This window comes from Saccopteryx leptura, chromosome 6 (assembly GCF_036850995.1).
Source record: "Saccopteryx leptura isolate mSacLep1 chromosome 6, mSacLep1_pri_phased_curated, whole genome shotgun sequence".
Lineage (NCBI taxonomy): Eukaryota > Metazoa > Chordata > Mammalia > Chiroptera > Emballonuridae > Saccopteryx > Saccopteryx leptura.
The window spans coordinates 40,679,630-40,692,598 of NC_089508.1; the positions used below are offsets into that span (position 1 = coordinate 40,679,630).

A 12,969-nucleotide genomic window follows, 5' to 3' on the forward strand; every position below is an offset into this window, starting at 1 on the left:
TCCAGCCCCCCCACTCTAACTCAGTAGGCCTGGGGCGGGGGGAGGCAGGAGGCTGCATGTTAACCAGCTCTTCTGATGCCACTGAAGCAGGTGGTCTGTGGGTTGCACTTTGACACCCGCGAGTTAGCTTGTCAGTTTCTGTTGGAGCCTCATCCAAACCCACGAACCTGGGGACAAAAGGAGGTTGGGGAACTGGCACTAATGCGCAGGAAGGCCTGTGCCTCTGTACCTGGGAGCCCAGCAAGAGCCTTCCGCCCTTGAGGGCCCACCACGTGCTGTGTCCCAGACTGGATCTGTCTAGTGTGAAAGTAAATAGACTTAGATCCTAGTAATAGGCAGAGAGACTTTTAAAAGGCAACAAGCCTTTAGTATCCACAGAGGAGGCACGGGATGGAAAAACAGGGATGCGGCAACCTGCAACCTGACTAATTGCTTCCTGAGCTGGTGAGTCCTCTGTCCTTGCCTAAGAGTTTCAGTCAATTTCCTTCTCCCAGATTGTGGAAGCCAGAACACACATCAAACAAAGACCTGGCCCCAGCCTTTTACAGAAATGAAGTGTTTTGTAAGTCATGGGTGGCTTCTTTCTTGCTGGTGGGAAGGCCTGGCTGGAGTAGCTGAAAGAATTGAGCTGGGCCACTTCAGCCTTAACACGCAACCCTTACCTAAAATTGTAGGGAAAAGACCCCTTTCCTCGTTCCGCGTGCACCCCTCATGGCTGCCTAAGCTTTGGCAGCCTTGCAGATCTTCTTGGAGCTCAGGGCAGAGCCCAGACTTGTCCCCTTAGCTTGTTTTCCAGGGCTTACATGACACCATGATCCTTTCTTTGGCAACTCAAGTGAAGTTCTCTATCTCTGGCCACAGTACTGGAAGTCACGGTTGTAAATAGCTTAAACTATTTTTCCAAAGTGCTTAGAATAGCATTTAGATGCCAAGATACTTGGGTGGGAAAAGGATGTTATTTTTGTCAGAAATACTATTTAAGGGGATTGTTCTAACAGTAAAAGACAGAAACGGGCCATATGTTTTGTTAGGAAATTTCCTTGCCAAGCTAAAATCCATGTGACTGCCTTACGTGAGCCGGTAGCTTGTTTCCCACTTTCTTTTAAATGAGGGCATGGTTCTGAGTTAGGACCACGTCTGGAAGCTGGGCGGATGCATGAGCCTGGCCAAGTGCTTTGAGTTGACTCAAGAAAAAGCCAACAGGGGCTTTATTTGTCCCATCTACCTATGGAAGCCAGGTCCTTATCTTCCTTCAGCAGAATAATTACGACCACCTCAATCATCTCCCACCACAGGGCCAGGTTTTTGTTTGATAGTTTTGTTTCAGTGATTCAAAATCTTCAGTATTAATATCAATCTTTTGTTTCATTTTCTTGTACATCATACTCTAGCCACTTAATGCAGAATTTGACTCCTTGAGCTACATTTCAAATTGTAAATCTTCATGCCTTCTAAAAAAAGATTTTTTTTCCTTGTGTCTTTATTGCTTTTATTCTGAAATTATAACCACTGTTTCCTCATTGATCAGAGCAATGAGGGACCATCATCTGTGGAAAAAGGTGTCTTGAATAACCTACAATAAAAACCAAATGGAGATATTTGCTGGTTAGAAGCTGAGAAAAGTCAAGCCGATAATACTTTTTTAATAAATTCAAAGACATATCAAATCAACATTACTTAAATATTGGCACCCACGGGTATGTTCTTTACAGAAGGACTCAAAGACTGGGATTCTGGGAGAAAGGGGTCAGAAGGCATGTCAGAGGGAGAAAGAGCAAGACCTGAAGGCAAGCCTGAGGTGGAGCCAGGCCCCCTCTGCCAAGGAAGCGTGGACGAGAGCAGTGGAGGGGTGCAGCAGGGGTCTGTGACGAGCTGTGCCTTCCTAAGTAGGGTGTGGTGAATCCGATGGATTTTTGCCCATTATCTGAACTCATAATACCTTTCCAAAAAACTCTTCTCTGGACTGCTCACCTTAGCTCGTAGAGAATAAGCATTACTGAACCTCCTCACTTTTCTACACTGTGGTTATTTATCTTGTTTCATGGATTTAAGAGCTAGTGGTTCACTGTTTTTTGTTTCTTTGTTTCTTTGTCTTTTTTTTTTTCTCAGTGCTTAAAAATGAACTGAAGAACTTGTTGAAATGCAAATTCTAGGGCCTCATTCCCAACGATTCTTATTTGTTTAATCAGCGATGGATCCAGAAATGTTCATTTTTAATGAATACTCCAAGAGATATTAAAGCCGATAGTTCAGCAGAGCTACACCCCCCTATTCTTTGCTGCCTTTCACCTCCATCCTTCATTCTGTCCTGCCTCCTGTTGGCATTCTTCCAGCATGTGCCATGTTTGGGCACGTGTCCTTTGCCCTGAAAAGTCTTTTCCTGTCATCAGTTAGCTGGGTTCTCTCTTGGGCTTCTCATAGAATCTTATTATTGTTTTATTTGGGGGGGAGGGAGTCAAACTCTGACTTCTCTCTCAGGCCATAAAACTTCTGGTAATTAATCGCACCTGTTTCCTGATTGCTGCCACTGCAGTTACAAATGGGGATGAGGATAGCTTCCAAATCATTTCTAAACCATAGAAAATAAACAGTAGCATTTGCTATATAATGGAACCTTCTGAGGACCTGGCATGTACAGGAGACGTTGATTCATCAGTCTGTATGGTCTCGGCAAAAAACTAACTAAATTACTCCTTCCACTTAACAGTTGAAGACGGTTGGTAATAAGTGCATATGCCAATGTAAACTTTTCCCCAACTAACCTTGATTTAGAAAATTTACTTGGGGTACAGGGGAGGAGGTTGGGGGAAGGGTATAAAGAGGGCAAATATAAGGTGACAGAAAATGATTTGACTTTGGGCGATGGGTATACAACATAATCAGCAGTTCTAATGCTATAGCAATGTTTACCTGAAACAGTAAAAAAGAATGAAAGAAAATTTAGTTAGTGGATATTTATAGACTAACTGCTGTATGTCAGGCACTGTACTAGGTGCTACCAACACAGTGATGAACCTGCCCTTTCGAAGCTTATAGCCTAGTTGGAAAGTAGACAAGAAGACAAACGGGGATTATGAGTACGTACATGATGGCACGTAACCCAGTATTGAATGGAGGAAGGAGGTGGGACTATCAGGGACGCATCTTGGAAAACTAAAAGTTAAATAGGACTAAAGGTCTGAAAAGGGACTAAATATGTTAACCTTACATCATTCCTTCATGGCTGGTTTTATTTAAAGCAAAATTAGAGAATTTTCTTGTGATTTTGTAGTAATTATAAAATTACAATAACAAATAGATCATAAAAATAATCCAGCTAACTGAGGATCTCAAGTGTTGGAATTGGGCCCTTTGAGTTTAAATTCAAACTCTACCACTTATATACGTGACTTCAGACAAGTTACTTAACCTCTCCAAGTCTTAGGCTCCTCATTATAAAGCAGAACGAATCATCCCTAAATCACAGGATTGTTATAAGAACTAAACATGCTGACATGAAAAAGAATCTAGTGCAATGCCTGGAATGTAGTAAATGCTCAATAAATTTTAGTGTTCTTTCTACAACTCCTGTAAGTCTCAAATAATTAAGTTTTTTTTTTACTTTAATTAGTCTCTTGATTCCCAAATTAACATTCTGGTTTCTTGTTGAGCACTTTGACTTTTGCCTCTGAACTCCCTGGCGTCAAGCGCTTTGCGATAGGATCCCACTTTCCCTTTTCTCTCTTCCCACCCTCTTCTGCACCCAGTCTTTGTGTGACTTAGGTCGCTTACCCTTCATGACACCACTGCCTCCAGGAAACCTTCCCTGATCTTCTTTCACCGTATCTTGGTTAGCCAGCCCTCTCATGTGCACCCTGACTCCCTGTCCTTTCCCTGGGACGGTGCCTCTCCCACCTATGAGAATCGTGTGTGTCCACATCTGCACTCCGGCAGGCTACACAGCCTCACGTGTGACTTGCTCACCGTTTTATGTCTAGCACCTAAAGGGAAGCCTGGCCAATGATACCTTTCAGTAAGTATTTGTGAAGGAACAAAGGAAATTTATCAAAGTTCCCCTAATGTTAGGTAAAGAATGTATTTAGTACCTATATCCTAGCCTTTTTTGGGCTCTCCATTATAATTTTTTACAAACCACTTTTCTTTCTTGATTTCTTTAACCATTTGCAGTATTTGAAGTACTTCTTATCTACCTCTCTCTCCTTCCCCCTTTATGCCCAAGAATATCCTCTGTTGTTTGCATCTTTCCATTTAAGATTATTCATGTTCAGTTGCTTTCTTTTCACAGTATGAAGCTGTGAATTTCTTTCAATATGAAAAAACTTTCAGTAAGATGATGTTTTACTACTTTAAATACCACAGACACACCCCCCCCTTTATGTCTGCATTTTCTTCGGGTGCCAGTTGTTAGTTTCTCTGGTAATAATCCCCCTGTTCAAAGTATTTTTAGGGATTGGCAATTTTTTATCCATCATTAAAGTAGCTCTTCTTCTTTCCATCCCTGTGCTCCTTAATCTGTACCAGAAACCAAATATCTGAAATGAATTGTATTATCATCTGCATTGCAATTAAATTTCTGCCTCCCAATTGTTGATGAACACCTGTACTTTATTCATCTTTGTTTCTTCAGCACCTAGCACATGCGTGGGACAGTGGCCTATTAAGTTAAAATGTGGGAAGTTGTCTGGTGCAAACGTGTTTTCCCACTCTAGTAAAGGTGCCATGTTGGTAACACAGGGGTCCTTGCTCTGCTGTCCAGCTGGGTTAGACGACAGCCAACAGGCTGTGATGAGTATAACCTTGCTTTTTAAAATGTTTATTCATGTCTATTTATCCCCTGTGGACTCCCAATCGTAGAAAATAAGGCTGTTAAAGATAGACTAAGAAGTGAGAGGAGGTGAGGCAGAGGCGGCTGGGGAAGATGGCGGCGGTCGTTCCGCAGGGGGCCTGGACCGTGGAGCAGCTACGCCGTGAGCAGCTACCCAACAAGGACATTATCAAGTGTCTGCAGGCCCACGTTCAGATTTGTTTCTTGTAGAACATAAGTTATTAGGAAGCATTAAAAGTGTGGCCAAGACAGCTAACAAGGACCATTTGGTTACAGCCTATAACCATCTTTTTGAAAGTAAGCATTTCAAGGGTACTGAAAAGTTTAAGTGTCCGAGCATGTGAAAAATGTGAAGCTTAATGAAGATAAACCCAAAGAAACCAAGCCTGAAGAGACTCTGGATGAGGGTCCACCAAAATATACAAAGTCTGTTCTTAAAAGGGGGGATAAAACCAGCTTCCCCAGAAAGGGAGATGTTGTTCACTGCTGGCGTACAGGAACACTACAGGTCGGAACTGTTTTGATACCAATATTCAAATGAGTACAAAGAAGAAGAAAGATGCCAAGCCTTTAAGTTGTACGGTTGGAATAGGCAAAGTTATCAGAGGATGGGATGAAGCACTCTCGACTCTGAGTACGGGAGAAAAGGCTCGACTGGAGATCGAACCAGAATGGGCTTATGGAAAGAAAGGTCAGCCTGATGCCAAAATTCCACCAAATGCAAAACTCATTTTTAAAGTGGAATTGGTGGATATTGATTGAAATAGCAATGTTTCACATCTAAAGATATGAGCAATGTCCTTGAAGAAATTTATGTAACTAATTACAGCTGGTTACTATTGTAAGGGAAGAGTCAACTGGAAAATTCAAAGTCATGTTAGAACTTGTTTACTTTCTCCCCAAACGTTTTTTAATTTATTTTATTTTATTTTATTTTTTGTATTTTTCTGAAGTGAGAAGCAGGGAGGCAGAGAGACAGACTCCCACATGCACCTGACCAGGATCTACCCGGCAAGCCTGCTAGGGGGCGATGCTCTGCCCATCTGGGGCATTGCTCCAGTTGCAACCTGAGCCATTCTGGCACCTGAGGCAGAGGCCACAGAGCCATCATCCTCAGTGCCAGGGCCAACTTTGCTCCAATGGAGCCTTGGCTGCAGGAGAAGAAGAGAGAGAGAGAGAGAAAGGAGAGGGGGTAAGGTGGAGAAGCAGGTGGACGCTTCTCCTGTGTGAGCTGGCCGGGAATCGAACCTGGGACTTCCACACGCCAGGCCGATGCTCTACCACTAAGCCAACCGGCCAAAGCCTCTCCCCAAACTTTGAAGAAATGGAATCCATTATAAATCCCTGAAGGTTAAAATATTTTACTACAGCTGTGTAAAGTACTGGTTAGGGAGAACTCATTTCTCTTACCTCATGTTGTAAACTAAAAGGCTCAATAAAAATTTACCCAATGTCTTAAAAAAAAAGTGAGAGAATTTGAGGAAGGTGGGTGTGGTTATAAAAGGGCAACAGGAGGGGTTTTTGTGGTATTGGAACTAGTTAGGACCTTTACTGTGCTGGTGGACACACGCCTACGGGGTGATAAAAGTATACAGAACTTAACACATATACACACGAGTACAAGTAACGTAAAACTAAGGAAATCTGAACAAAATTCAGGGATTGAGTCAATGTCCCCACCCTGGTTATGTTATTGTGTTACAGTTTTGCAAAGGTATTACCACAGAGGGAAACTGCACAAAGCACACAAGAAACTTTTTGAATGCTGAGGTCGTCGGTTCAAAACCCTGGGCTTGCCTGGTCAAGGCACATATGGGAGTTGATGCTTCCAGCTCCTCCCCCCTTCTCTCTGTCTCTCCTCTCTCTCTCTCCCTCTCTCTCTCCCTCTCCTCTCTTAAAAAAAAAAAAAAATTGTATTATATCTTATCATTGTAGGTGAATCTACAAGTGTTGCAAAAATTTTAATTTTAAAATGAAAATTAAAAAAGGAACCAAATCCATAAAGAAAAATGGGTGAAGTAAAGTGCTGTGACAGATATCAGCAGAGTTCCCCTGAGTTTGTATCAGATTCAGCTTTGAGTTACTGGTTGAGCAAAAAGTCAAGGCGGAAAAGGTGCTTTGTATTTATTCATTCAACAAATAACTACATTTTTAATAACTTTCATTACCTAATAAAATATAGTTTATTTGAGAAAAATCATACCTTCCTTGATATTAATTTGGAAAATAATTTGCCACAATAGTGTGACCTTTATGTGGATTATATGAAATTTAAAATACCTATTATAATAGAGATATAAGAATTCTTGTTGGACTATAAGAGCGTTTTAAAGTAACATCTTTTAAGGTTCTTGAGTGACTTTGTTCAAACTAAGGCAACTTAAGAGAGCTTTATTAGCTACTATAGAAAGACTTTTTAGGTTGAGATGCACTTTCTAATTTCCTCCTCCTGGACATGAACAGACACTTCTCCCAGGAAGAAATACAAATGGCCAACAGATATATGAAAAGATGCTCAGCTTCATTAGTTATTAGAGAAATGCAGATCAAGACTACAATGAGATACCACCTCACTCCTGTTAGATTAGCTATTATCAACAAGACGGGTAATAACAAATGTTGGAGAGGCTGTGGAGAAAAAGGAACCCTCATACACTGTTGGTGGGAATGTAAAGTAGTACAACCACTATGGAGGAAAGTATGGTGGTTCCTCAAAAAACTGCAAATAGAACTACCTTATGACCCAGCAATCCCTCTACTGGGTATATACCCCAAAACCTCAGAATCATTGATACGTAAAGACACATGTAGCCCCATGTTCATAGCAGCACTGTTCACAGTGGCCAAGACATGGAAACAACCAAAAAGCCCTTCAATAGAAGATTGGATAAAGAAGATGTGGCACATATACACTATGGAATACTACTCAGCCATAAGAAATGATGACATTAGATCATTTATAGCAAAATGGTGGGATCTTGATAACATTATACGGAGTGAAATAAGTAAATCAGAAAAAAACAAGAACTACATGATTCCATACATTGGTGGAACATAAAAACAAGACTAAGAGACATGGACAAGAGTGTGGTGGTTACCAGGGTGGGGGGAGGGAGGACGCAGGAGGGAGGGAGGGAGAGGGGAAGGGGGAGGGGGAGGGGCACAGAGAAAACTAGATAGAGGGTGACAGAGGACAATCTGACTCTGGGCGAGGGGTATGCAACATAATTTAATGAGAAGATAACCTAGACATGTTTTCTTTGAATATATGTACCCTGAATTATTAATGTCATCCCATTAACATTAATAAAAATTTATTAAAAAATAATCATAATAATTTCCTCCTCCTCACTGACCGCAGTTGCTAGTTACTGACCGCCGTTAGTGCTGGCCTAGTTATGTACGTGTGGTGAGCATTATTTTCTTTTTTTTCTGCTGATGAACCTGCGTTTGGGGAGTCAAACAGCGTCTGAAGCAGTGAGGCCAGTAAGTGACCGAGCCTGAACTTCTTAGCCAGGCTAGCTGCACACCCCAAAGCCCAGAGAAAGTGAGGCTGACTTTAGAGACTCCCAATATTTGTGCTTCCAACTAATCACTCTTAATCACTGCAGCATCAGGTTGTATAGTGTCCCTTTAAAGAAATTAGATGTCAGAAATATAATGTCTGAGCCTTCTCATTTTCCTTCTGTGGACAAAACCAAACATTAAACACACAACATCTTCTTTCACTGAGTTCTGAGCCCAAGTCAGCTGCATAAGGCAGACACACTGGGAAGGCTTAGAGCTGCCCCCTACCTTGGAATTGGCCTTTCAAGGTTCAGAAGCTTTAGACCCTTTGTCAGCCCAGCCCCTGGCTTCTCTGGTGCAGACAGTGGGTGGTTGTTAGGAAATGTCAGTGAGCAGTAAAGCACCCTGGATCCCAGCTGGGGCTGTGAAGCCAGGCAAATCTGGGTCTGAACTTGACTCTGTCACTAAGGGGCTTCAGGGGTGGGGTCAAGTCACCTAATCTGAGCCCCAGATCCCCCACACCCCCTGGAAAATGGGAGCATTAGCAGTCCTTCCTTATAAATTGGTCGTGAGGATTCAATGAGAGGCTTCACGGGAAATACTTAGCCCAGGCTCTGTCACTCGGCATATGCTAATACACATGTGCTATTGCTGGTACTGCTCTTACTCTTTTCATCGTGGAGTGTTTTCTCTGCTCTTTGATTAATATACAAGTTACAATCTTCATTCCTTGTTATCTGACGGTTGCAAAAGGAGGAATAACGAGGCCTCTTCCCCGAACTCCCAATGGTTTGTCTTTAACTAATGGAGGTTAGAACTAACCTCCACAAATCTGGTAAATCAATATAAGAAAGGTGTTCAAAGAGGGAAGGCTTCGACATTTTCTCCATTTCACAAGTTTGACTCTTTGACTTGCAACTTTGTAACAAGCATCTCTTTAAAAAACTTAAATAACATGCCAGAGTTCTCATTACTTCACTTTAACATCAGCTGTCAGTTTTGCTGAACTACAATTAAGTCAATGTCTCTAACCTTGAAGACTTCTAAAAACCATCAGTGTTTAGAATATTAGATTAAATGAAAAGAAAAATTATAAAATAATCAAGTGTAGCTCTATTTTCTATGTACAAGAGTAAAGCTATGCTAAGGACATTGAAGCTGAATCAACAAGTGGTCCTCACTGTGTTGTGACGATGGGCTGACCTATTAGAAGTCATCTGTCTAGATCTTCAGTTAGCCAGCTTCAAAAGTATTTCTATAGGGTCACTGGACAGCAACAGAGTTATAAGCATCTTTTAAAACTCACCTCACATAGGAGTTTAAGCCTGGGACTTCTGTACCCAAAGAGGTCTAGTGTTCTGGTCCCTGGAACTTTCAGACTTGCTGTCACACAGATACCATTCTACTCATTAAACACACATGAGAGAGAGAGAGATATTAAGTGATTGTTAGATTAGCCCAGGTTGGAAAGATGTTAATATTCTAGGGAGCATATTGATTCATTTTTAGTGTTCTTATGTTTTGGGCTCCTGTGGTTGTGTGCTATAGAACTTTGCAGAGGATTTGTTCTCACACACATTCACAACAATGGACTATTGTTGTCCTTTGTCTGCTTACTTTTTTTCTAACACAAAAGTCCTCCTCTGAAGTTCCAAACCTTAAATAGTGAGACTCTGCTTTTGTAGATTCAGGTTGCCCTTTGTTGAAAAAACACTTCAGTGCTGATTTGGCAGCTTCCTGGGATTACAGATCAGTACTTTAACATTTTTCCTTCTAGATATGTGAAGGGTGGTTTGTAAACTTGCAACTGTTTGCAGAAATATATATATTGCTGTGCTGTAAATGTATAATGAGATCATTATTTTTAATCCAGTTTCTGGTGCTTGTTCATTAATGCACGTTCAGCAGAGGGAACTTTTTTGTTTTTTAGCGACTTTATACTAAAGAAGCACTATTGTAAAATCGTCAGTAGCTTCCTTCTATAATGATTTATTGGGAGTGTTTCTTTTAAATCGCTGTATAAGGCATATTTTTGCAATAGCAACCCACTTATGTAGTTATTCTATTTGCTTTCTGTCAAAATGGTCAATCATGGCCTTCAAAGAAGATGGTTGAAAATGTCCATGGTGGGAGGAATGAGCAGAAAATGGAGACAGAATGTGTTGCTGCCTTAAACTGAAACATGGGGTCTGTATAGTGAAGAAGAGACTGGGCAAAGTAGTGCTAAACTCTGCTACTGACCCTCCGTCAGTGATTCATCAGTAGGAATGCTTTTGACTGCAAGTCATAGAAAATCTAACTAGCATCAATGTGTACGGTTCACTTAATGAGAAGGTTAGAGGTGGAAATACCAGAGACATAGGTGGTCCAACAGATCCACAATGTAAGGGCACTAGACTCATTACAGTCATTATGGCCTCATGGTCACAAGGTGGCAGCAAGAGTTCCAAGCATTGTGTCCTCATAGAAAGCTGAGGATAGCCAAGGTGACAAAAGAGTTTTTGCTTTTCATAAAATTAAAAAAACAAAAAAAAAAACAAAAAAAAAAACAAAACTCTTTTCCAGAAGTTTTCCAGCCAACTTTCCTTTATAATTCTTTGGCTAAAACCTAGATCCATTGCCACTCCTATGTGCAAGGCATACTGGAAAATACTATATATGTTTATCTCTGAGATCAGATAGATGGATAGATGGATAGATGGATGGGTGGTTGAGTAGGTAGATAGATAGATAGATAGATAGATAGATAGATAGATAGATAGATAGATAATGTGTCATTTAGCTTTATGTTACCATCTGTTGGGTTTTTTTTTTTGCTTTTTGGGTTTTTCTTTATTTTTTTTTTATTTGTTCATATTTTTTTTAGAGAGGAGAGGGAGAGATAGAGAGAGAGAGAAAGAGAGAGAGAGGAGAGACAGAGAGAGAGAAGGGGGGAGGAGCTGGAAGCATCAACTCCCATATGTGCCTTGACCAGGCAAGCCCAGTGTTTCGAACCGGCAACCTCAGCATTTCCAGGTTGACGCTTTATCCACTGCGCCACCACAGGTCAGGCTACCATCTGTTTTTATAGGCTCTATAGTAGGAGGAAGACATGGGAAAAGAGAGTTTGTAATGACCGTGGCATCTGCCACAGTGGGCCAACCATATTGTAAGGTATTCATTCCATGCTGGCCTCTCTGCTCTAGCCTGTCTTCCAGCTTGCTCCAGATTTCCCTTCCAGACCTGCCAGTCTCCTTAGAGACAATTTGGCCATCACTGATGTTTCCAGAAATGTCAGAATTATCCCTTTCCAAAAACAAAAGAAAACAAAGATGTCACTGTTATGTTATTAACTCCGCCTTCTGTCTCCCACTCTAAGCAAGATCACCAGTTAATGTCCCAGCACTGAATCCAACTCAGCATGACAAAACTAAACCCCAACACCAACCTGTATTGAGTTCATCAGCAGAAACAAAGAAAATACATCGGAACATTGCTGGTGATGATGATAGTGGATAGAAGGAGATTGTGAAAGACTCTAATTTCAGTGATTAGCAGTTTTATTTTATTTAAAAAGCAATAAATAGGACTTCTGATTTGGACAAGATAGTACAGACCTGTTTCTCCCCATTCACTTCCACTAAGCTCAACTATCAAGTATGGAAATAGTTTAAGAAACAAATGAAGGAACATTCTGAAAGGTGGTATGAAGGTGAACTAGTCTGAGACCCCAGGACTGAAGGAACAATACCGAGGTGGGACATCTTACTTCCCCCACTCAGCAGAAGGTGGCTCAGACCTGGTGTTTTTTTATCCTCACCTAACTATAGTAGGAAGCCCAGGAAGGTCCATTCTCCCCAGCTCCAATGGGAGTCTCTGATAACACCAGGTTAGCCTGGTGGAACTGGCAAATAGGGTCAATCAGGAACCCTGCCAGTAATGAGCATGAAGGGAAGATGGTCTCCTTCCCTGCCAGGCCTGAGATTTCCCTTTTCTGCCAAGAGATACTGAGGCAAGCAGGCAGGCAGGCAGGAAGAATCAGGAAAGCTAGGACTCAGCTACAACAAACAGCCCAGGTCTGGAAGCCTCACCACCCCTGGTATCTTGAGACTTTCCTCCCTGCCAGGAGACAACAGGGTAGCTGGGAGGCACCAGGAGGGATCCCACTGTGCTGTTCCCCTACTGAGAGATACACAGCAGCCCCTCTGGTAAAACCTGCTCTGCTGTCTTAGCCAGCAACAGCAAGGACCAGGGGAAGCCCTAGCGCAGGGGTCCCCAAACTTTTTACACAGGGGGCCAGTTCACTGTCCCTCAGACCGTTGGAGGGCCAGACTATAAAAAAAACTATGAACAAATCCCTATGCACACTGCACATATCTTATTTTAAAGTAAAAAAACAAAACGGGAACAAATACAATATTTAAAATAAAGAACAAGTAAATTTAAATAAACAAACTGACCAGTATTTCAATGGGAACTATGGGTTTGCTTTTGGCTAATGAGATGGTCAATGTGCTCCCTCAATGACCACCAATGAAAGAGGTGCTTCTTCCAGAAGTGTGGCAGGGGCCGGATAAATGGCCTCAGGGGGCCGCATGCGGCCCACGGGCCGTAGTTTGGGGACCCCTGCCCTAGTGGTACCATATAAACAAAGCAGC

At 41.8% G+C, this 12,969-nt stretch overlaps 1 protein-coding gene and 1 pseudogene across 1 annotated transcript in view; both read left to right on the forward strand.

Annotated features, from left to right (window-relative positions):
• Positions 1 to 12,969, forward strand: part of RTN1 (reticulon 1) — a 201,243-nt gene that overhangs the window by 152,883 nt on the left and 35,391 nt on the right. The window lies entirely within an intron of this gene.
• LOC136376755 (peptidyl-prolyl cis-trans isomerase FKBP3 pseudogene) lies at positions 4,919 to 5,587 on the forward strand (annotated as a pseudogene).